This window comes from Calypte anna, chromosome W (genome assembly GCF_003957555.1).
Source record: "Calypte anna isolate BGI_N300 chromosome W, bCalAnn1_v1.p, whole genome shotgun sequence".
In the NCBI taxonomy this organism is placed as follows: Eukaryota; Metazoa; Chordata; class Aves; order Apodiformes; family Trochilidae; genus Calypte; species Calypte anna.
In genome coordinates this window covers 637,514-658,898 of record NC_044276.1, presented here as the reverse complement: position 1 = coordinate 658,898, position 21,385 = coordinate 637,514, and positions in this window count along the sequence as shown.

Below are 21,385 nucleotides of genomic sequence, written 5' to 3'. Positions count from 1 at the left end.
TGATACATACAGATTTCCAGACTTCACGGAGATGAGTCATCCTTATCTTTTTGTCTTTTGGGTGTCCTGCTACTTTCATTGTTTTTGTCTCTACCATGCACCAGGAGGCGACCTGATAAGCATTCTTATCTTTTAGGTGTCTGTCAGGATTAAGTGAGGTAAACGTATGTTAATTGACATAATGTTGCAACCAGAGATTAAAAAAAAAATTAAATCAAGAGACATATTTTGTACTTTCAATTCAAGGTGTTTACATCACCTCCCCAGGTGAGGTTTACTCACACCTTACTAAGACAGAGAAAAGCGGAAGTGCAGCCCTGTGCCCTGAGAATGTATATGAAGTTCCCCTGCAAAATACTCTGGGGACTTCATTTATAACTGTGTTGATATTGCACAGATTTTCCATTCTTATTTAGTTTTGTTATGTTCTACTCTTGTGAACGTTGTGATCATTGTACATAGTTAGACAGGGAGCACAGGGCAGGGTCCTGGTGCTGTTGAAAGCGGGATGAATTGCTCAGGGCTGCTCACAGCTCCAGCTGATGCCCAGAAGATTTCTGAAGGGACTTTTCAGGACTCCCTTCAGGGCAGGGCTTTCTTGCTCCAGTCTGGTCTCTACTAAGGCTCTGCTTTCACTTGTCTCTTTAGGGCATTGAAAACTCTTTTTGAACTCTGCAGAAGGCAGAGAGACCCCAGTTCTCCTCAGCCCTTTTCTGAGCTGCTCTTGAGCCCCTGCACACCCAGAGATGCCCCTGGACAGGTCCTGCTGCTGCCAATTGGGGTCTGCAAGGAAGAGCTGAGCGCTCAGGGGGTTGGATGGGGGCTGTGAGCACTGACAGGGAGGAGAGCTGGGGACAGAGAAAGAGCTGCAGGCATCAGAGATGGTCTGGGATTGAGAGGGAGCTGCTGCCTGGTCGATGATGGCAGGGGGGATTCCTGTACCTCCCAGCCATCCCCTGCAGAGCTGCTGCCCTCCCTAGAGCTAAACCCTGCTCTCTGTCACACAGCACAGTCTCCCAGCCCTTCAGATCATGGGCACTTATTTCTGAGGATCCTTCCAGCAGCCCCCCCACCAGAGAGGAGAAATGCTGGAGTCTCTGCCTGTGTCTCCCTGTCCCAACTCTCTTGGTAGCAGAACTTTGGCAGGTTCCCCTCTTGCCCCAGCTGCTGCCGCCCTTGTTCTTCCCCTTCTTTTTGCTGGGCTGGGGGGAGAGGATTCGGGTGCAGCTCAGACACTGATGCTGCAGGTCCTCTCCTGCTGCTGTGTCCATGGAGGAAAAGCATCCAAACTGACTGAGATTTGGGGCTGTGGGGACTAAAGGGTGTGGGACTGCAATGAATGGATATAAGCTCTTCAGAAGGAGTAGGCATGGAAGCAGAGGTGGTGGTGTGACTCTGTATGTTAGGGAATGTTTTGACTTCATAGAGCTTGATTCCAGGGATGACAAAGTTGAGTGTTTATGGGTAAGGAAGAAGGGGAAGGCAAGTAAGGGAGAACTTGTGTTTGGAGTCTGTTACACACCCCCCAACCAGGACAAAGAGGCAGATGACCCCCCCATCACCTGATAGATGTGGGAGGGAACATGATACCAAAAGATGAGGAAATGACTGAAGGTCTTAATCACTTCTTTGCCTCAGTCTTTAGTAGCAGGGACAGTTATATTCAGGGAATTCAACTCCCTAGGCTAGGGGACAGGGACAAGGAACAGAGAGATCTCCCCATAATCCAGCAGGAGATGGTCAGTGTCCTGCTGCAACATGAGGATGTGCATAAATCTGTGTGACTGGACGGGATGCACCCAAGAGTGCTGAAAGAGCTGGTGGCAGTGCTTGCCAAGCCCCTTTCTATCATTGATCAGCAGTCCTGGATCACTGGAGAGACATTGGAAGACTGGAAATCGGCTGATGTAATCCTCATATATAAGAAGGGACAGAAGGAGGATCTGGGAAACTAAAGACCTGTCGGTTTGACCTCAGTCCCAGGGAGGTTGATGGAGCAGATCATCCTGGTTGGATGGCCATGCCAAAAGAGTTGTGGTCAATGGAGTTAAATCCAGCTTGTGGGAGGGGCAGTCACGAGCGGTATGTCCAGGGATTCAGTATGACCCCATTTTCTCAGGAGGTATCTGTAAGCCATAATTTTCCAGACATTTGGTAAGTCATCTTCATACAAAGGTCTCTTCCACGCTCCAAGAACCTCCAGAACTGTTCCTTCTCTGATGTACTGTATTTCCAGCAGACGTGTGCGAAGGTGAAGTGAGAACAAGGTCTCAGCTATTGTAGTTATACTTCATCTGCCTCTTCATCCTTGATGGGTCCTCTAGAGCCATGTTGGTGCCTCCTAATAGGACTGTACATGTTTTGACATCCCGAAGATAGAAGCAACTTTTGAAAAATCAATTATTGTAATTAGCAATAGGGAGGACAAAAAGATCAGGATTTTTGTCCTCTTCATAAAAGAGAGAAAAGGAAATGTGTAATTATAAATAATGTCTAGGAGATGACATCCAAAGGTCGGACATGTCTCCTGCACTGGTCTTTCATAAGAGAAATAGTGATTATTAACAGTCTTCAGGAGGTGGCACAGGAAGTTCAGAGGAGACGTCCATGCTGGCTGCAGGTCCCAGGTCAGTGTCACCATCAGTGTCACAAGCACAGCCCAATGATGCCCTTGAACAGGCTCCAGAGCTGTCAGCCAGCAAAACAAGGAGAGAAGGTGTGAAATCCAACAGCTCTGTGCTGCTGGCACTGTGCAGCTGCTCCCACCCCCAGAGCACTGCCTGGTGGGACAGCCTGACCTTTTATTGGCCTTAGCTGGAGACTATTTTCATTTGGATTCCCTGGCCCCACCTCCCCTTTTCCCCTCTTCACTTGCAGAGCCCCCAGGGAAACCCAGCGCGCCGGGGGCCAGGGCCGGTGGGAGGTACAGAGGGCACGGCCAGCACCCATGAGCCAGTGGGGGAGTGGGTGTCCCCCCCTTTTTGTGTTGAGTTTTCTTTTGAAGTGAGGACATTCTGTCCATGCTGGGTGATGCCAAGAACGACCATTCCCTTTCTTAGGGGGAAATACAAAGTGCAGCCTGCAGGGCGTTCTTGATGGCAGTGCAGAAAGCAGCTGCCGTAGGAAAGAGAGGCTTCTGCGGGCTTTTGGAAAGGGACACTTGTCATGCATTGCTCCTCCTGCCCCCAATGGAAGGTGTCCTGCAGGCAGGGCAGGAACGGGCTCGCTGCCACTGCCCCCATCCCTTCATTGTGTGACAGGACAATTGCTGCCAGCGCTTGGGGCTCCCCACAGAGACCCCGATGATGCTGGTGCCATGCGGGGTGGGTGGGTGGGGATGAAGTGGCAGCGTGGGGACAGGAGTGAGCTGAAAGAGCAACAGCTGCTGCAAGGAGGGTAGAAGTGGTGGCACTGACAAGGGGGTGGTGAAACGGTGGTGGTGACAAAATGGTGGAGGCAAATTTTCCCAGAGCCTTCCCAGGGAGCCAATGAGATCAATGTTGTGTGTGGGGAGGTGAGGAGCAAAGTTCTTCATGGAGTGTTGGACATCAAAGGCTTTTTTTCAGTGTCCATGTCTCTTTCAGAGACACTCTGCACAAATACCAATCGAATATACAATTATAAACCAAAAAATGGTAAAAAGGAACTTTTGTATAGTTTTTGTTAGACTCTCTTTTTAATCTTTTTCCACGCTGGAAACTCTCCAATTATCTGTGCAAGTCTTGAACACTAAAAATACCCCAGGGTAAGACATGGCTGCTAAGTTCTGTATAGGGCCCCATGGTGCCAGTGGGACTGAGTCCATGATTCTCAGGTACTGACAGGACACTGAAAAAAAACACTCTTATGAAGTTAAAGCCAAAACAAAACCCCAAATTATCTTGAAGTATTGATTGGCTCCATTGGGTCCCATTACTGACAAAGCATCCCCAGAGACTTGTTAGAGAAGCTCACTTGAGGCCATGATTGCAGGGAGACAAAGACTCTGTAAAGGTGGCTCTGAAGCCACTGATATTTATTTATTTATTTGATTATGTATTTATTTATTTATTTTTTATTTTATGGATCAGTCAGGCCACACTCTGAACCCCAGGTAATGGGAAATCAGAGCCCATAGCTCTCTTTTAGGTCAGGACTATTCCTGAGGACAGTACGGTGTGAAGATGAGCAATAAAAACTTTAGGAAAAAATCACAAAGCCTCCCAACTACCCCAAGAAGCGGCAAGGAAAAAACCAAGTGCAAAACCTCAACATAAACTTCTGCCTGGTGGTGGTGATACAAGTGACCATTTCTAAAGTCACCTTTCCAGACACAGACTGTCCAGACAAAGGCCATTCCCATTCCTCTCCAGTTGTCCCCTTCTCCTACTCTTTGTTCATTCAGATGCCTCTCCCCTGGGTGTTGTGTAGTGTAACAAGGCAACCAGGTGCCCCTAATTGCCACGGAGTGGGCATGAGCTTGTGTTAAGCCCACCTGTGCCTAATTAGGGCGGGCCCCCACTGCACATGAGCAGGACTAGGGGGCCAATAAAAGGTGAGGCCTGAGACACAAGCTCAGCTCAGTCCCAAGCTGTCCAGCAGAGAGGTCAGTTGCTCTTGGAGTAACAGCACCAATCTGGGCTAGTCAACTCTGAGAGCCATAGGCTTAGAGCATTGCTTGTGAGTCTCTGCTGGAACAACTGGTTGGGCCTTGAAGCGCCGTTTTCTAAGAGAGGTTTGTCTCGCTACATCTGGTGGAGAATGCGGACATCCACCCCTTTTTGTCTCTATTACGGGGCACGCAACCAGGTGTGTTAGTGGACTGGACCGATAACCATACCAATGCGTTAAAACGGGTCATGCAAAAACTGGCAACTGCCTTTGCAGATCGTCGAGATGCCACCGAAGCCATTGGAGTCTGGGTATGCAATCACCCGTCATTCCCATTTGCACTGCTGTTGCAGGATTTTAATTGGCAAAAGGAAAATGGGGATCACCACCATGACAACTGTGACAAAAAGCACAATCAGAGCTCACAAAAATCAGATTCAATAGCCATCTTGGAATGGTTATTTCCACCACACACGGCCCAGAAAGGTATCTGGCAACAAACTGAGATAACGGCATTCCTGATACGAAAGGGACGACAGCGTTGCCTTGAAGTAGATGGTCAAGAGCCAGGATGGATCAGCATCCCTATCAAAACAATTGATTTTGATTGGTTGCTGCAACGCTCTACACCTCTACAACTCGCCTTGTTCGAATACTCTGGGGAAATCCGTCATGGAGGCCCAAAACACAGGTGCCTACAGGCCATCAGCCAGTTCCATTTGATAGAGCGACCGATTGTTTCAGAGCGCCCAGTGCCTGGTATCACAGTATTCACTGATGCCGGAAAAAGGTCGAAAACGGCTGCCTGCGTATGGCAGGATAAGGGACAGTGGAAGCAACATTTGATTCCGGGCACCGACAAGGACAACCTGCAGACTCTGGAACTACTGGCTATCATTTGGGCCTTAACACAATGGCGACGTGTCCCCCTTAACATCGTCTCCGACTCGCAATATGCGGTAGGAGTGGCGAACCGTATCGAGGATGCTCTTGTCAAGCCAGTACAAAACAAACAGCTATTGGAGCTCTTACGCTACAACGTGTGCTGAAAATTCGCACACAACCGTGCTGCATCTTGCACATCCGCAGCCATAAAACGTCCTTGGGCCTAGGTGAAGGAAATGCAAGGGCTGACTCCCTGGTCAGCCTAGGATTACAGGGTCCCGTAAGTCAGTTCGCGAAGGCTCAAAACAGCCATTCCCTATTCCATCAAAATGCCAGGGCGTTGAAGCGCATGTTTGCAATTCCATGGGAAGATGCAAAAGGGATTGTTAAAGCATGCCCTCAATGTGCACAATTTGGCCCTGCCCTAGGAGTGGGAGTCAATCCACGCGGGCTGCAGGCGGGAGAGATCTGGCAGATGGATGTCACCCACATCCCAGAATTGGGACGACTCAAATACATCCACGTAATGATAGACACCTTTTCGGGCATGCTCTGGGTGACGGCTCAGACAGGCGAAAAGGCTCTACATGTGGTCCGTCACCTGACCAATTGCTTTGCTGTTATGGGGGTCCCTCAAGTAGTAAAAACCGACAATGCGCCTGCTTATACAGGCAGAAAAGTCAAGCAGTTTCTTGCTACTTGGGGAGTAAAACACATTACAGGGATCCCTCATTCGTCTACAGGCCAGGCGATAGTGGAAAGAGCTAATCGCACCCTGAAGACGTATCTGCAAAAACAAAAGGACAGCAAAGACATGGACCCACAGATGCAGGTTAGCAAAGTGCTTTTTACACTAAATTTTCTTAGTCTAAGCCACGATTCCCAACAACCCCCTGTGTTACTCCACTACTCATCCCAGAAAATCAACCACATGCCAGAAGTCCAAATCAACTACAAGGACCCATCTACAGGTCAGTGGGTAGGGCCCAAGCCGCTACTGTTTACTGGAAGAGGTTATAGCTGTGTCTCCACAGACTCCGGACCTCTTTGGGTACCCAGTAAATGGACATGCCCTACCGCCACCAGATCTCTAAGGGACAAGGATGCGTCATCCAGCATGTCAAATTGAATAACCTTGCCAAATTTGCACGTTTAGACATCGTATGATTTTTCTTACTTGTTGTTTGTGTTCTTCTAACAAAACAAAACAAAAGCAAAAGACAAAAAAGCAAAAAAAAACCCAAAAAAACCCAAAAAAACCAAAACCCAAAAAAACCTTAAAAAACTTAAAAAAAAAAAAAAAGAGAGAGAGGAATTGTCATTTCTGTTGTATTTGTGGTTATTATGTACTTATTACAATTGTCACGGTAGTTCTTCACAAAAAAAAAAAAAAAAGGGGGGGGGGAAATGTAGTGTAACAAGGCAACCAGGTGCCCCTAATTGCCACGGAGTGGGCATGAGCTTGTGTTAAGCCCACCTGTGCCCAATTAGGGCGGGCCCCCACTGCGCATGAGCAGGACCAGGGGGCCAATAAAAGGTGAGGCCTGAGACACAAGCTCAGCTCAGTCCCAAGCTAGCTAGCAGAGAGGCCAGTTGCCCTTGGAGTAACAGCACTGATCCGGGCTAGTCAACTCTGAGAGCCATAGGCTTAGAGCATTGCTCGTGAGTCTCTGCTGGAACACCTGGTTGGACCTTGAAGCGCCGTTCCCTAAGAGAGGTTCGTCTTGCTACAGTGCTGCTTTGAGCAGCAGGTTGTTCAAAGCTCACCTGTCTTTTAGCAGCCTGATTGTCTCTTTAGCCACCTCCGTCATGATGATCACATCTCTGTTTTCCCATCTGTCGCTCTAAACCATTTCTCCTCAGATTCTTCTTCACTTTCTCTGTTTGACTTTTCTTGGCTGGCACAAAGGAAAACTCCTGCTGTGCCCGTGTGCAGTCAGTTCTCTAAGGAGAGCAGGTGGGAGGTGGTGCATTGGAGCTGTAACCTCCAGCTGCAGAGAGGAGTGGAGAAGTCTGATGGAAGGACAAGGGATGGAAGTCCCAGGTGGGACATGAAAGCAATTGTGGGGTTGAGGAGGTGAGAGGTAAAGTTACCACCACAGTGTCAGACCTCAGGGAATTTCTATCAGAAGAAAAGAGTTTTCATTAATCACAATATGAAATGTTCTTCCTTTACTACAGTGGGAAAACCTCTCCAATTATCTGTACAAGTCTTCAAGATGTGAAGAATAACCCATGAAGAGCCATGGCCCTTTAGTGCTCTCTGTATTTCAATGAGCCCCAGGGTGTGTTTGGTGCTGAGTCCATGATTCTAAGGTGCTGAAGAAACTGCTCCAGAAGTCAGAATGGAACCTGAAAGTACCTTGAAGCATTGATTGGCCCCACTGAGGGCTATTGCTGCCAGAGCCTCCCCATGGCCTTGTTAGAGCAGATCACTGGAGGCCATTATTGCAAGGAGGCAAAAGGTCTGTAAAAATGTCTCTGAACCCACGGATTTTTCATTACTTATCTATTAATGAAACAGTGAGGACAAACTCAATCTCCAGGCAATGGGAAGACAAAGCCCATCCCTCACTTGTGAGTCAGAACTCTTCCTGGGGAAAGTAGTGTTTAAATTAGTAATAAAAAGAAAAACTCTCACACATCCTGAGCTCCCCAATAGGGGAAAGAAAGTCCAAGGCCTCAGGACGAAATTACTTCTTGTAGACCCTTGTTGTCAAGGCAGCCGCCATGTCTGAGATGACAAAGCACTTGATTCTGTTGGTCCTTTCAGCCTTCCAGAGCCCTTTTCCAACTCCCCTGAAGGATGCCCTACACTGTCCATATCTGCAGCTCCTTCTTTATATTGATTTAAAAGGGCTTTAAACTGAAGGACCTGGAGGGAGGAAACCAAGATGGCAATGATCACCCCACCATCACCAATACAACTGATCTGGGACTAAACCAGGACTGTTGACCCCAGGAGTCCAACCTGGACGTTTCCAGGGCTACTCTGAAGCTTTGGTGGTGACGTGACACTTTTTGGGGGTGAGGGGGGAAGAACCCCCAATGGTACCATTTTTCTGTATATTTGTATATATTTAGCAATTTTTGCTTTTTATCATTACTGTTTCATCAAAGTTGTGTAGTTTAGTCTCTAACCCATAAGTCTCTCTCCCTTATTCTCTCTCTTTTCTTTATAAGGCTGGGCACAGTCATTAATAGAGAGCTTCTGAAATTCTGTTAATTGCCAGCCCAGCGTAAAACCCTGAAAAATTTCTTGGCTCACAACCTAGGGCTTAAGCTAATTATCTAAAGCCCAGTTGAAATTGAATAGTTTAAATTTTGACTTCAGTGTGAGGCTGCCCAGATGGCTTCGCTGAGTGGGAATCAAACTATTTTCTCTGGAAATTTCACAGGGTTGGAAATTAAACCAATTATGCTGTACCTTTGGTATTCAGGGTATGTGATCTGTGGCTTTTCATCTGGGATTAGTGTTGCCCTGTGGTTCATTCTTGATAAGAGCTTCTTACGAACTGTAGTTGTGATATGGTCTTCAACAGTGTGGTACATGCTACACTGTTTTTTCACACACCTAGGAGATACACATAGGATACACATTTCATATACATAGGAAATGTCCCTATAAAGTGGAAATAGACTGCCCACAGGTCAAAGCAGCCACACTTGGACAAGCTATCAGGTATCTGAAAGGATTGTCTGTCTGAGATGTGATCTATACCAATGATGAGACTGTAGATCCTTATCACATGCCATGCCCTAAGCCTATGAGGCAAAGGTTTGTGCATGCTGCACCATCCCCTGAGGCAGTACAGCCTCAGACTGTCAGCACCGAACAATTGCTGATAATTTCAACATAAGCTTTGGGCTATGTGCAAGGACAGTGCTGCTTAAAGCATATTTTGTAACCACAAGGAACAGCACGTTAGAACACTCGAAGGTTAAGGAGTAAGCAAGACGATTAGATTAAGGGACTCGGCACGATAGCAACATCTACAAAGAAGCTCGAATGTGTGAAAGATAAGCTTTGTTAGTTAATTGTTGCTAAATGCTTTGTAGCCAATCAAGTTAAAACGTGTGTAACGAGATGTAGAAATCACCAATCAGCAATATGTATACGTGGCATTAGCTCTTAGATTAGTGTATAAATATCGCCTTCTGATTCAATAAAGTTGGACATTTGTTTGCATCAAACAAGTCTCCGTCTCGCATCTGTTTGCATCAAACACCCACTGCGACAATCCCCATTTAACCCTACACTATCAGTAATGTTATGGGTTCCTGGAGAAATGGAACCAACTGTGGGTGATGTGATTAAAACAGCATGAGAATATGAAGATACTGTCATGGCTCCTCATTAGGCCTGGGTCTCAGCTGTAAGGGGAACAGCACAGAAACTGCAACTATCCCATCACAAAGCACTGGTGGTGCTGTCGAGAGCCCAGGCCTGGAACTGTCTGGGACCGTGTCACAGAATCATAGAATCATGGAATGGGTTGGGTTGGAAGGGTTAAAGATCATCCTGTTCCAACCCCCTGCATGCATGGGTAGGGACACCTCCCACCCAACTGAAGCTAACCGTGCCCCTGTCCCCATGGAACTCACTAGAAATCTAGACACAGAGAGACAAAAGCCATCTCATGTTTCTGCCCCTTTTCCCAGCCATGCCCATGTTGCTCAAATGTGACTTTTTCTAAAATTTTCTGAGTTTCAGTTAATAACTGACATCATTCTGGTGCAGGGTGCTCCAGGGCTGCAGATCCACATCTGCCCCTCCGTGCTCCTCCATGGGCTGCAGGCGACAGCTGCCCTCTCCCCACAGCCTGCAGGGGAACTTCTGTGCTGGCCCTTCCTTCATTCACTGACCTTGGTGTCTTGTGCAGGGCTGGCAGCAGGCTTCCACCTCTTTCTCCATGGACATCTTGGGCATTTTCTGCCACAGACATTCCATGGTCACCCAGGGCAGCTGCTGACTCCTGAGGGAGGTGCTCTCCCAGATAATGGCACCCCAGGTCTCAACAGCCCTTATATACCCCCAGGGTCACTGCAGAGAACCCCATGACAATGTTGTCCAGGCACCAGACGCTGCATCATAAAGCCCTGGTGGTGGCTGTGAAGACTCCCAGGCCTGGAACTGGCTGGGATTGTGTCACAGAACAATTGAATCATGGAATGGGTTGGGTTAGAAGGGTTAAAGATCATCTAGTTCCAACCCAACCCATTCCATGATCCTACTCAACTGAAGCCAATGCTGATTCTGTCCCCATGGAACTCACTTCTTAATCCCATCCACAGCATCAGCCTCAGTCAGAGCTGGTGGACAGACAGCTGAGTATCAGCGAGCTGTGTACCCAGGTGGTTAGAAGGCCACCAACATCCTGGCTTGTATCAGGAATAGCATGGCCAGCAGGAGTAGGGAAGTGATCATGCCCATATATAAAGACAGGCAACAGTGATGGCACAAGTGCTGGACACTGAGGCACCATCACTGCTTGCCAAGAGAACTTTGAATCACTGATGGCACTTTGACCCTCATCATCTCGTGAACTTCCCACCCACCACATCACCCATCTCTTCAATCCAGACATCACCAGTCTGGCTACAACGGGACAAAGGTAAAGCATGTGAAAGGGCTTGCTTAAGGACAGGTGCACCCCATGCCTTTCTTTCCCCTGCCCACTCTGCTTCAGCAATCCCCTCTTTGTTCTTCACCTGACTGGAGCAGGATGGATCCCATCACTGTCCAAGGAATGAGGTCGTAGAATCATAGAATCCTAGAATGTTAGGGGTTGGAAGGGACCTCTAGAGATCATCCAGTCCAATCCCTCTGCCAAAACAGGATCACCCAGGACAGGCCACAGAGGGACACACCCAGGTATGTGTCGAAATTCTCCAGAGAAGGAGACTCCACAACCTCTCTGGGCAGTCTGTTCCAGTTCTCCCACAACCTCCCAGTCAATAAGATTCTCCTCATGTTTGGGTGGAAATTCCTATGTTCGAGCTTAAACCCATTATTCCTTGTCCTATTAACAGGCATCACTGAAAAGAGATTGGCCTATTCCTTTTGACACCCACCCCTCAGATATTTATAGGCATTCATAAGACCTGGTCTAAGCCTTCTTTTCTCATGGCTAAACTCCCTTAATTCTCTCAATCTTTCCTCATAGGAGAGATGTTCATCTTCTTTAATCATCCTCCTAGCTCTCCCTTGGACTGTCTCCAGTAGATCCCTGCCTCTTGAACAACTGGATCCAGTATTTCAGGTGTGGTCTCACCAGGACAGAGTAGAGGGGTAGGAAAACCTTCCTAGATATGCTGGACACAGTTTTCGTGATGCACCCCAGGACACCATCAGCCCTCTTGGCCTCAAGGGCTCATTGTTGAACCATGGAGAATTTACTGTCCACTGGGAGTCCAGATTTTTCTCCATGGAGCTGTTTTCCAGCAGAATGTCCCCTAATCTGCACTTGTGATTGGTTTTATTCCTACCCAGATGCAGGACACTACACTTGTCCTTATTGAACTTGATGAAGTTCATCTTTGCCCAGCTCTCCAGCCTTTCCAAATCCCATTGGAGAGCAGCACAGCCTTCTGGTGTCTCAGACATCTCTCCCAGCTTTGGATCATCAGTGAACTTGCTGAGGATATACTACATCCTCTCATCCAGGTCGTTGATGAAGAGATTGAACAAAACTGGACCCAGTGCTGATCCCTGGGGAACACCACTTGCCACAGACCTCCAACTTGACTATGTGCCACTTATCAAAACACTCTGAACTCTTGTTGGACCGGTTACCAATCCACCTCACAGTCCAATCATCTGTCCCTCGTTTCTTGAGTTTTGTAACGAGGATGTTTTGGGAGACAGTCTCTAACGATTTACTGAAGTGAAGGTATATGACAACCACTGCTCTCCCTTCATCTGCCCGTTTGGTAATCCCTTCATTGATATTACTGCATGGGTGTTGGATTGTCTGACTATGAGAGGTCCCGTCTAAAAACAATAATTCTGTGATTCTATGATGATAAGACCATGAATTGATAGAGTTCTACATTCTTACCAGTAAGGTGGGAGGTAAAACTACTACACTGGACTTCTGAAGGGCAAACTTTATCCTCTTCAGCAGTCTGATGGCCACAATATCTTGGGAATCTGTTCTGAAGGATAAAGGACTCCAGGAAAGATGGATGCTCTTTAAGAAGGAAGTCTTGAAGGTGCAGGAACAGGCCATCCCCAAGACCTGTAAGGTGAGTCACTGGCACAGAAGACCAGCCTGGCTGAACAAGGAACGTTGGCTGTCTCTCAAGGAAAAATATAGAATGTACGAGGGCTGGAGGAAGGGGCAAGACACTCATGAAAACTACAAAAATGCTGTAAAGCTATGAAGGGAGGGAATTAGAAAGTCCAAACACCAGCTAGAAATTAATCTGACTTGCATGGTTAAGGATACCAAGAAAAGCTTTCATAAGTATATGAACAATAACAGAAAGACCAGGGTGACCCCATCACGAGACAGAGGTAGGAAGACTCCAGGGTGTAAACACAGGGATCTGGGAAATAAACAGTACTGGAGATTTACAGTGGCACCTCTCTGCAAGCAGAACAGAGGGAGGGGTGCCTTATAACACACCCTGCACATGGCCTGTACAAGGGTGTTTTATAATATCCTGTCCTGGTTTGGACCAGGATAAAGGTGGTTTTCTGTTTCTGTACTTTTGCTTTTAGCTAAGTCCCTTGTAAGTAGCTGCACTTGCTGAAACTAACAGCAAGTTTCTCAGTGTCTGTTTCTAGGATTGATAACACTTGATGTTTATAGTTACTGCTGGAGACTGGTATGCAGAGCCAAGGACACTCAGCTCTGAGGAAAACATTTTACCATCCAGGAGGACACAGAGGCCCCACCTGAGCCCTCCTTTGGGGAGGAACAGACAAGATAGATGCCAGAATTAACCAAACAGAGTATTCCATCCCATATACGTCACACTCAGTATAAATTTGAGGCATCACGTGGGCCAAGCCAGATCTTTTCCTGATTTCCTGCTTCCCTTCCTTCACCCGGCATCCTGGAAGGATCCTGTCTGTTCATCTGCCTGTGGTCCTGATCCGTGCCAGCCCATATCTGTGTGTTCCTGCCTCCAGTTCCCGACTGCTGCCAACTCCAGGAGTCCAGCCTGGACTTTCCCAGGGCTGCCCTACAGCCTCGGTGGTGACGTGAGAGTTGTTGGGGGAGAGGGGGGAGGAATGTGGTTTCCATTTTCCTGTATATTTGTATATATTTAGTAATTTTACCTATTTATCATTACTGTTTCATTAAAGTTGTGTAGTTTAGTTTCCAACCCATAAGTCTCTCTCCCTTATTCTCTCTCCTTTCTTTATCAAGGAGAGAGAGACAATTATAGAGAGCGTCTGTTATTCGGTTTAATTGCCGGGCCAGTGTTAAACCGTGACAGATTTATTGGCGCCCAACGTGGGGCTTGAGCTAATTGGCTCGAGTCCAGTTTAAATCTTGACCAATTTGCCTGAATAGTCTGAATTCCAACTCCAGTGGGAGAATGGCTTTGCTGAGTGGGAATCAGACTTTTTCCTTTGGAAATTTCACAGGGTTGGAAATTAAACCAATCATGCCGTACCTTTGGAATTTAGGGAATGTGATGTGTATTTTTGCAGCTGGAATGAGTGCTAATATGTGGCTTTCCTATCGTAAGAGACGCTTAAGGACCATCGTTGCAATATGGTCCTCAATATTGATGTATATCATGGTGTATGGTGCAGTGATGTTTCATAGAAGGATTAAGAACTTTGTTCGTAATTATGTTTTCAGAGTTCTTTTGAGGAAACATACCACCATTGGGCTGAGTTCAGTGGATTCTTGTCCAAATGGCATTATGATTGTTATAGTTTTGTGCCTCCTGATTTTTGGTGTTCAGGTGTTCATGTGCTACCATATGTTGGTGAGGAATAAGACAATTACAACTAGGGGAACGAGCACACCTCGTAAAGAGAGCACCCCCACTCCTGCCTCTGCAGCCGCTTCTCGCCCCCCCTCACGCAAGGGCACAACTCAGATAAGGCCGGCGAGCATTGCCAGCTTATCAGCTACAGCTCCAGTTGCTGTCTCTACTCCCACAGACAGTGCTGCTGCTCAGAAAGCAAGCCCTGCTGCTGCTACTGCTGCAGATACTACAGCCTCTCCCCCTCAGCCCACACAGTTACTTGTTGACCCTGTAACTAAGAGAAAAGGAAAACAATGGAAATCAGAAGCGAGCCTTAACCCTTCCAAGTCTGAACAAGATGACCAGGTGATAGAGGAAATAGAGGATAATGGCTCTCCTCCTAGACCAGCTAGAGCAGCTAGAGCAGAGTCAGATGAGGACTCAGACTCAGAATCTGCTCAGCCCTATTCCATGAGAGACTTGCGTACTCTGAGAAAAGACTACAGCCGTTTTACAGGTGAACCACTCCTCTCTTGGTTATTCCGATGCTGGAATGATGGGGCTGCTACCATAACATTAACTCAGAAGGAAGCTAGGCAGTTGGGCCCTGTAGCCAAAGATGCAGCTATTGATCGGGCATTTGGGGAAAAGGCTGGAACTACTAGCCTGTGGAAATGACTCTTGTCAGCTGTAACGGAGAGATATCCCTATAAAGAGGAAATAGACTGCCCACAGATCAAACAAGCCAAACTTGGAAAAGCTATCAGGTATCTGGAAGAATTGGCTGTACGAGAAGCGATCTATAATAATAATGACATTGAAGATCCTTATCACGTACCGTGCCCTAGACCTATGATGCAAAGGTTTGTGCATGCTGCACCATCACCTTTTAACCATACTCTATCAGTACTGCTATGGGTTCCTGCAGAAGTGGATACAGCTGTGGGTGATGTGATTAAAACTGCACGAGAGTGTGAAGAGGCTGTCACAGCCCCTCATCGGGCCTGGGTCTCAGCTATCAAGAGAGCATCTGAGAAACTGCATTCACCCCTTTTTCCTCAGACAGACGGAGGACGCCCCATTGCCACCATTAAGAGGAGACGCCCTCCTATGAGACAGAATCGAGGGAAACAGAATTTCGCAAGAGGAATTCTATGGGCACTCCTGTGTGAGTGTGGAGAGGACATGACAAAGTGGGACAAGAAACCTACTGCTGACCTACAGGACCGAGTGATTAAGTTGATGAGTAAGCCAAAGGCAAAAGGAGGTCCTTCTAAAAAGATGGCTGCTCAAATCTCCAGTGTGGAGCTACCCAATCCAAATATGCTGGTGACTCAAAATCCCTGCACATCAGGTGTGAGTACTGGGGATGCAAGCTCCAGTAATGCACATACTGCCAATGCTGTATGTGCTCAAGCTTAGAGGTGCCCTGCCTCTAGCCAGGTGGAGGAGAGGGACAACCGAATCTATTGGATTGTGTGGATTCGATGGCCTGGCACATTAGAGCCACAAAAGTATAAAGCCTTGGTGGACACTGGTGCGCAGTGCACCCTAATGCCATCGAATCAGAAAGGCACAGACTCCGTCACTATTTCTGGAGTGACGGGGGGATCTAAAGAACTGACTATTGTGAAGGCTGATGTGAGCCTCACTGGAATAAAGTGGCATAAACACCCAATAGTGACTGGTCCAGATGCTCCGTGCATCCTTGGCATAGACTACCTCAAGGGAGGTGATTTTGAGGACCCGAAAGGGTACCGGTGGTCCTTTGGTACTGCAGCTATTAAGACTGAGAATGCAGAATGGCTGCATGCTTTGTTTGGCCTTTCAGATAAATCCTTTGTAGTGGGATTGCTGAGAACCACAAACCAGCGGCTGCCAACTGCTACTTCAGTAGTGCATCGTAGACAATATCGTGTCAACAGAGATGCTGTGGTCCCCATTCACAAGCTGATCCGGCAACTAGAGAGCCAAGGAGTGATCAGCAAGACTCACTCACCCTTCAACAGTCCTATATGGCCAGTGAAAAAGCCTAATGGAGAGTGGAGGCTGACAGTGGACTATCGTGCCCTGAATGAGGTTACACCACCACTAAGTGCTGCTGTGCCGGACATACTAGAACTTCAGTATGAGCTGGAGTCAAAGGCAGCCAAGTGGTATGCTACCATTGACATTGCTAATGCATTTTTTTCTATCCCTATAGCACCAGAATGCAGAGCACAGTTTGCCTTCACCTGGAGAGGTGTCCAGTACACTTGGAATCGACTGCCCCAGGGGTGGAAACACAGTCCTACCATCTGCCATGGACTGATCCATGACACCTTGGAAAAGGGGGGAGCTCCAGAACATTTACAGTACATCGATGACATTATTGTGTGGGGTGACACAGCAAAGGAAGTCTATGAGAAAGGCAAGAAGATAATTGAAATCCTTCTAGAGGCTGGTTTTGCTATTAAAAGAAGCAAGGTCAAGGGACCTGCACAAGAGATACAGTTTCTGGGAGTTAAGTGGCAAGATGGACGTCGCCACATCCCAATGGACGTGATTAACAAAATAACAGCTATGGCCTCACCAACTACCAAAAAGGAAACACAGTCCTTTTTAGGAACTGTTGGTTTCTGGAGAATGCATATTCCTCTTTATAATCAGATTGTGAAACCTCTCTATGAGGTTACCCGGAAGAAGAAAGACTTTAAATGGGGCTCAGAACAACAAGCTGCTTTTGAGAATATTAAACAGGAGATTGTACAGGCAATGGCCCTTGGACCAATTCAAACAGGGCCAGACATCAAAAATGTTCTTTACACCGGAGATGGAGGTGATGGTCCTACATGGAGCCTCTGGCAGAAAGCTCCAGGAGAGACTCGAGGCCGACCTCTAGGATTTTGGGGTCGAAACTACAAAGGCTCCGAAGCCAACTACACAGCTGCTGAAAAAGAGATACTGGCCGCATAGGAAGGAGTTAGAGCTGCTTCAGAAGTGATTGGTACTGAAGCACAGCTCCTCCTAGTACCACGATTACCTGTACTGGGTTTTATGTACACAGGTAGAGAATCTTCCCATCATGCTACCGATGCTACCTGGAGTAAATGGATTGCTTTAATCTCACAGAGAGCTAGGATAGGAAGACTCAATCGTCCAGGAATTGTAGAAGCAATAACACATTGGCCAGAAGGCAAACACTTTGGAATGCCACCAGGAAAAGTGGTAAAACGGGCTGAAGAAGCCCCACCATACGACCAGCTCCCAGAGAACGAGAAACAATATGCTCTTTTCACTGATGGATCCTGTCGTCTGGTAGGAGGCCATCGAAGGTGGAAAGCTGCCGTATGGAATCCTACACGACTAGTTGCAAAAACAGATGAAGGAGATGGTGAATCAAGTCAATTTGCAGAGGTAAAAGCTATCCAATTGGCTTTGGACATTGCTGAACAAGAAAAGTGGCCAAGACTTTATCTCTATACTGACTCATGGATGGTAGCAAATGCCTTATGTCGCTGGTTAAAGAAGTGGAAGCAAAATAACTGGCAACGTAGAGATAAACCTATCTGGGCTGCTGAACTCTGGAAAGACATTGCTGCTAGGTTAGAGAAACTTGATGTAAAAGTGCGTCACGTAGATGCCCATGTACCTTCATATCGAGCTACTGAGGAACATCGAAACAACCAACGAGCAGATGAGGCTGCTCAAGTGTTCCAAATAGATCTGGACTGGGACCATAAAGGTGAACTATTTTTGGCCAAATGGGCCCACAGTGCTTCAGGTCATCAAGGCAGGGATGGAACATATCGATGGGCTCGTGACCGAGGGGTGGATTTATCTTTGGACTCTATTGCGCAGGTTATCCACGATTGTGACATATGTGCTGCAATTAAGCAAGCTAAAAGGTTGAAACCTCTATGGTATGAAGGGAGATGGTCAAAATATAGGTATGGGGAGGCCTGGCAAGTCGACTACATCACATTGCCTCAAACTCGCCAGGGTAAGCGCTATGTGCTTACAATGGTGGAGGCAAGTACAGGATGGCTGGAAACATATCCTGTGCCTCATGCCACAGCCCGGAACACTATTCTGGGCTTAGAGAAACAAGTCTTGTGGAGACATGGTACACCAGAAAGAATTGAGTCAGACAATGGAACTCATTTCAAAAATAGTCTCATAAATAACTGGGCCAAAGAACATGGTCTTGAGTGGATATACCATATCCCCTATCATGCACCAGCCTCAGGTAAAATTGAAAGGTACAATGGTCTGTTAAAAACTACCTTAAAAGCAATGGGTGGTGGAACTTTCAAAAACTGGGACAAGCACTTGGCAAAAGCTACCTGGTTAGTTAACACCAGGGGTTCCATCAATCGAGCTGGTCCTGCTCAGTCAGATCTTCTACACACAGTAGATGGGGACAAAGTGCCTGTGGTGCATGAGAAGAATCTGCTAGGGAAAACAGTTTGGATTTATCCTGCCTCGGGCAAAGATAAACCCATTCGTGGGGTTGCTTTCGCTCAAGGGCCTGGACACACTTGGTGGGTGATGATGAAAGATGGAGAAGTACAATGTGTACCACAAGGGAATCTAACACTAGGTGAGAATTCCTAATTTCTGCTTGTCTAGCTTAATCAGTAATGCATGGACTCTTTGGGAGTCATGAACTTGTATCCCACCATAACTACTGTTATGTGAACTGTTGCATAAACTAACAGTGTTCTATGAGTGTTTTTCAGGATGATTTTGTGGTGATGAAGCCAGAAATAGGTTCATCGGCTGGCATCCAGTAACTTCCTTGAAATTACCATCTGCAACCTGCAACTTGTGGACCATGGACATGAACTGTGAAGACTGGTCCTTCTTTTGAGAATCTGCTACAATAGATGAACATTCTGCAATTGTAGACTGAATTACTTAGTGAATTTTAGCACAGAGATAATAATAATTTGTGTATAATATGTTTAAGGATAAGGGATAGTAATGATTGGAGCATGACGCAAATGGTATGGAATAAGGGGTGGAATGTCCTGGTTTGGACCAGGATAAAGGTGGTTTTCTGTTTCTGTACTTTTGCTTTTAGCTAAGTCCCTTGTAAGTAGCTGCACTTGCTGAAATTAACAGCAAGTTTCTCAGTGTCTGTTTCTAGGATTGATAACACTTGATGTTTATAGTTACTGCTAGAGACTGGTATGCAGAGCCAAGGACATTTAGCTCTGAGGAAAACATTTTACCGTCCAGGAGGACACAGAGGCCCCACCTGAGCCCTCCTTTGGGGAGGAACAGACAAGATAGATGCCAGAATTAACCAAACAGAGTATTCCATCCCATATACGTCATACTCAGTATAAATTTGAGGCATCACGTGGGCCAAGCCAGATCTTTTCCTGATTTCCTGCTTCCCTTCCTTCACCCGGCATCCTGGAAGGATCCTGTCTGTTCATCTGCCTGTGGTCCTGATCCGTGCCAGCCCATATCTGTGTGTTCCTGCCTCCAGTTCCCGACTGCTGCCGACTCCAGGAGTCCAGCCTGGACTTTCCCAGGGCTGCCCTACAGCCTCGGTGGTGACGTGAGAGTTGTTGGGGGAGAGGGGGGAGGAATGTGGTTTCCATTTTCCTGTATATTTGTATATATTTAGTAATTTTACCTATTTATCATTACTGTTTCATTAAAGTTGTGTAGTTTAGTTTCCAACCCATAAGTCTCTCTCCCTTATTCTCTCTCCTTTCTTTATCAAGGAGAGAGAGACATTAATAGAGAGCGTCTGTTATTTGGTTTAATCGCCGGGCCAGTGTTAAACCGTGACATATCCACACACAGAAATTGCAGGAGCACCTCCAGGGGTGTGCCTCAGAGTCAGAGATGGATGCTTCTGATCCCATCCCTCTGATCATTCTTGGTCTGAGCTGGGGATATACAAATGCCTCAGGACATTCCTCTTATCATCCAAAAGCCTCCCCAGACCCCTCCTGGGTCACAGCACAGTGGAGTCCTTGTTTCCTCCATGGTTGCTAAATTGAGGCCCAAAAAGGCCTAATAAAATTGTGACAGAATAAAATAATAAATGGCCTAATAAAATAATAATAAAAGGCCTAATAAAATTGAGACAGAATTCCAAGCCTTTAAAAAGCAAAGGCACACTCTCCCCCCCCCCCTTTTTTTTTTTTTTCTCTGCTGTGGTGTCTGCAGCAGGGCTCATTTTCTGAGCAGCAGCAGCAGTGTTTGTGGGGGTAGAGACAGCAGCTGCAGCTATAGCAGATACACTAGCAATGCTCACCAGCCGTATCTGAGCTGTGCCCTTGTGTGCAGGGGGGCGAGAGGCGGCTGCAGAGGCAGGAGTGGGGGTACTCTCTGTACGAGGAGCAGCTCTCACTCTCCGCAGCAACTCTCAGCCTACAAAAAGGCATACTCATTATCATAACTGTGTTGGTTTTTTTTTTGTCTTACTCCTCACCAATATATAAGAACAATTAACAACAACCACTAGAAGATTCAAAAATGAAATGACATTGCTACTAAAATCTGATGAAGTTAGCCTAAAATAAAATGAAGTGGTACAATCTCCGAAACCAAAACTCTTATCACAAACAGCATCATTGTGAGTCCGCATTTAGAGGCATTTGTTTCCATGGACAAACCCACCTGGCCGGTACCCAACGCACTCCGGTACCTGTAAGTAAACACATATAACCTCAAACAGTTAGTTTCACCTCTGCCGGCCCTTCCCATTCTCCACTGTTAAAATTCTTGAATTCCACCAAAATTTTTTGGGAAGGTTCCAAAGCTTCAGAGTCTGCTAAAGCCTTTTGATGTATTAGTATCGGAGGCTCAGTCCATGCCAGTGCAACCAAATGGTCAGCTCGGTTATTACCGATAGCCAACCCTCAGTCACTAAGATGACTCTGGATATGAGTGATAAAGTAAGAATGTTCTCTTTCTGCTAAGAGTCCCAATAGCTTCTGCAATAAGAAATACAAATGCTTATTCGAAATTT